This window comes from Chrysochloris asiatica, unplaced genomic scaffold, assembly GCF_000296735.1.
Source record: "Chrysochloris asiatica unplaced genomic scaffold, ChrAsi1.0 scaffold00224, whole genome shotgun sequence".
NCBI lineage: Eukaryota > Metazoa > Chordata > Mammalia > Afrosoricida > Chrysochloridae > Chrysochloris > Chrysochloris asiatica.
In genome coordinates this window covers 1684863-1689675 of record NW_006408742.1, presented here as the reverse complement: position 1 = coordinate 1689675, position 4813 = coordinate 1684863, and positions in this window count along the sequence as shown.

Genomic DNA, 4813 nt, shown 5'->3' with positions numbered 1-4813 from the left:
TAAGTGCCGTCGAGTCCATAGCGACCCTGTACAGGGTTTCCGAGGGTGTAAATCTTTACGGGAGTAGAAAGCCTCATCTTTCTCTCCTAATTCATCAGTTGTTGTTGTTGGTAAGTGCCGTTGAGTCCATAGCAACCCTGTACAAGGTTTCCGAGGGTGTAAATCTTTACGGGAGTAGAAAGCCTCATCTTTCTCTCCTAATTCATCAGTAGAGGTAGTATTCTCACTATGTTGGTTCTAGAGCTATTGTTTTTGTTGCTAAATACTATTGAATTGGTTTTGACTCATTGCGACCTATATAGGGTTTCTGAGGTGCTGTAGTGGGTTTCAACCACAGACCTCACAGTTAGCAGTCCAGTGTTTATCTTACAGCACCACACCATAGAAATATCACTCATTAAATCAAACCACGTATTGCATTAGGCAGATCTGCTGCACAAGACCGCCTTAAAATATTCAAGGGCAAAGATGTCAGTTTTAGGATTAAGGTGTGCCTGACCCAAGCCATGGTATTTCCAATAGCTTCACATGCATGTGAAAGTTGGACAATGAATACAGAAGACCATAGAAGAATTGATACATTTGAATTATGGTGTTGGAGGAGAATATTAAAAGTATCATGGATTGCTAGAAGAACAAACAAATCTGTGTTGGATGAAGTACAGACAGATACTCTTCAGAAGTCAGGATCGTGAGACCTTGTGTCTCATACTTTGGATATATTATCAGGAGAGGCCAGAATGACATCATGCTTGGTAAAGTGAAGATCATCGAAAAACAGGAAGACAACAAGTGAGATAGATTGGTACAGTGGCAGCAGTAATGGACTCAAGTTGAATGTTACCTAACAACGACATAACACTCTCTGGAAAAGGATATCATACTTGGAAAAGTGGAGTCAGTTAGAAGAGGAAAATCCCCAATCAGATGGATTGACACAGTGGCAGCAACATCGGGTTCAAAAATAAAAACGATTGCGAAGATGGCACAGGACTGGAAGGTGTTTCATTATGTTGTGCATAGCTTTGCTATGACTCAGAACTGAGTCATTAGCACCTAAACAACAACAACATAAAACTCTACCAATAGACCCTGAGTGGCAAAAATGCTGTACTCTCAGCTACTTAACTGAAAGATTGGTAGTTTGAATTTGTTCAGCAGTACTTCAGAAAAAAAATGGCTTGGTGATATGCTTTGGTAAAGACTGTATGCAAGAAAACCATATAGAGCACTTCTATTCTGTAGCACATGAGTCAGATGGACTCAATGACAACAGATTTGGGCAGTTTAGAAACCCACCAATATGGACAGTTGATGCAGCATTGAAGGGAAGGGTATCAGAAAGGTTGGTGATGTCGTTGTTAGGTGCCATTGAGTTGGTTCCCCCTCACAGCGACTGTCTGTACAACAGAACAAAACACTGCCCAGTCTTGAGTAATCCTCACAGTTTTTCCTATGTTTGAGCCCTTTGTTGCAGCCTCTAAGTCAATCCATGTCCTTTAGAGCCTCTAATTTTTCTGATCCTCTACCAAGCATGGAGTTCTGGTGTGGTGCTGTGGGCTAATGCACCAGACTGCAAAGGCATTTGAACTGCAAGATCGGCGGTTCAAACTCACCAGCTCCTCCTCGGAAACCCTATACAAGGTTGCCATGGGTCAGAATCAACTCGACGGCACTTCACAACAACAACAACAATGACAAGCATGATGTCCTTCTCCAGGGACTGTTCTGTCCTGATAACATGTTCAAAGTATGTGAGACGGAGTCTCAACATCCTACCTTCTAAGGAGCATTCTGGATGTATTTGTTTCAAGACAGATTTGTTAGATCTTTTGGCATTCCATGGTATAGTCAATATTCTTTGCCAGCATCACCATTTAAATGCATCAGTGCTTTTCCACCTGCCCACTGCTATTGATTCTGACTTATAGTGCCCCTATATATGGTTTCTGAGGCTATAAATCTTAATGATAGCAAAAAGCCCCATCTTTTTCTCTTGGAGCAGCTAGGTGATTTGAACTGTTGGCCTCGCAGTTAGAAGTTCAGTGCTTCTGCACCACTAGGGTTTGTCCAGCTTTCACAAGGTTAGGGATAGAAACATGAAAGAGCCAGAAGAGAGTTTAGAGCAATCCAGTAGAAATATGAAAACCACATATGTAATTTACATGTTTCTACTAGCTTTATTAAGGCGCCCTGGTAGTGTAGTAGATTGCAAGCTGGGCTGCTAATCTCAAGGTCAGTAGTTTGAATCTACCAGCCACTGTTTGGAAGAAAGATGAGGCTTTCTGTTTCCGTAAAGATTTATAGCCTCAGAAACCCTATGAAGGGTCACTATGAGTAGAAACCAACTCCATGACACACAACCACCAACAACAACCATATTATAAAAAGAAACAGGTAAAATTTATCTCAACTGTATGTTTTACAATCCCTTTGACAAGATCCCAGCTTGAAGACTGCCAGGGGTGAGGAGGTCACCACTTCTGATCCACTCTATTTACTTGACAGGAGTCTCTGGTTGCTAGAAGCATCTTCATATCAAGCTGAAATCTGCCTGGTTATATAAATGTCTAACTTCTTTATTTATTTATTGAGAGAAGGTTTGCAGAGCAGATCATCAGTTTTACATTCAACACATCATACACTTCGTTTCATTACAATGATTACAATCTCCTCTATGCACCATCAGTTAACAGTATTTACCTCTGTTCACTTTAACTCTTGCATTCCTCCCTTTGTTTCCTTCTACCGTCATCGTTCTTCAGCCAATCTCTCTCTCTTGTGTATATCTCACTTCTTGAAACTATGCAAACTGTCCCCAAAACTGTCCTCATTTACTCGCTGCCTGTAGCAACTTTTCCAGTGTTTGAAGACAAGAGAGCATTACTGGTGTCTGGGTCATCTCAGAGATAAATGTTCTTCTACTTTAGCTGTCATGTGATCTAAGTTTTTGGTCTTTCATAGGCTCATCCTCCTTTGGATCCCAGGTCCCCACTCAACTTACTACTTTCTGAGAGTGACAGCAGAGTGGAATACATTTCCCAGAAAGAACCTAAATTGCTTTTTTTTAAAATATTTTATTGTGAATTGATTGATAGTTTACATGGGAGAATATCAGTTTTGTTTTCATCCTATCATATTTCATATTTCGTTTCATTGCAATGATTACAATCCTCTCTGTGCATCACTATTCAACAATATTTGCTTCTATTCCTTCTGGCTTTGTGTTTTGTTTTAAAGTACACAAAAACACTCAGGAATCTATAATAATTTAACAACCAAAGGGCACATTCTGCGAGCCTGCTGCCTGGACACCAACACACAGCCTTTCTCTTTCCATGACTCTAGAGTCTTCAGCTGCTCTATGTCTCCATGTCCTCATCTCTGACTCCATCTCTGGTATCGCTGCTTCTCTGGATAGGGTACCACATTCCGCTCATGCTCTTCTTCCTTGATGGTCCTAGGGTCCTCTGTTCCTGGACTGTAAGATTAACTACTCACGTTTTAATAAAAATCTTATCCCCATCTCCTTTCACCACACCCATCTGTTGTTGTGGTTGTTGTTAGGTGCCATCAAGTTGGTACCAACACATAGCAACCTTATGCACAGCAGAATGAAACTGCCTGATCGTGGGCCAACCTCACTATTGTTGCCATACTTGAGTCCATCAATGTTGCCACTTGGCCAACCATCTCGTTGGGGGTCTTCCTCTTTTTCTCTGACCCTCAACCTTACCAAACATGATTTCCTTCTCCAGCGACTAGTCCCTCTGACAGTATGTCCAAAGTATGAGAGATGAAGTTTGGCTATCTTGGCCTCTAAGGAGAACTCTGGTTACACTTCTTCCAAAAGGGATCTATTGGTTCTTTTGGCAGCCCATGGCATTTTCAATATTCTCTTCCAACACCATAACTCAAAAGCATCAATTCTTCTACGGTCTTCCTTATTCACTGTCCAGCTTTCAGATGCCTATGAGGTTATTGAAAATACCATGGCTTAGGTGAAGTGCACCTTAGTCCTCAAGCTGACATCTTTGCTCTTCAACACTTTAAAAAGGTCTTGTGCAGCAGATTTGCCTAATGCAATACATCCTCTGATCTTTTGACTGCTGCTTCCGTGAGTGTTGATAGTTGATCCAAGAAGAATGAAGTCCTTGACAACTTCAATCTTTTCTCCCTTGATAGGGAAGTTGTTTATTGGTCCAGTAGTGAGGATTTTTGTTTTCTTGATATTGAGATGTAATGCATACCAAAGATTGTTCTCTTTGATCTTCGTCAGCAAATGCTTTAAGTCCTCTTCACTTTCAGCAAGCAAGGTTGTATCATCTGCATATCGCAGGTAACTGTTAATGAGTCTTCCTCCAATCCTGATGCCACGTTGTTCTTCAAGAACCCAGCTTCTCGGATTATTTGCTCAGCATACAGGTTGAATAGGTATGGTGAAAGAATACAACTTTGTTGCACACCTTTCTTTAATTTTAAGCTACTCAATGTTCCCATGTTCTGTTCAAACAACTGCTTTTGGGCCAGGTACAGATTCCTCATGAGCACAATTAAGTGTTCAGGAATACTCATACTTCGCAATGTTGTCCATAGCTTGTCATGATCCACACAATCAAAAGCCTTTGTGTAGTCAATAAAGTACAGATAAACATCTTTCTGATATTCTCTGCTTTCAGCCAAGATCCATTGGACATCAGCAATGATATCCCTCATTCCATGGCCTCTTCTGAATCAGGCTTAAACCTCTGGAAGTTCTCTGTCATTGTATGATTGTAGCCGTTTCTGAATTACCTTTAGCAAAACTTTACTC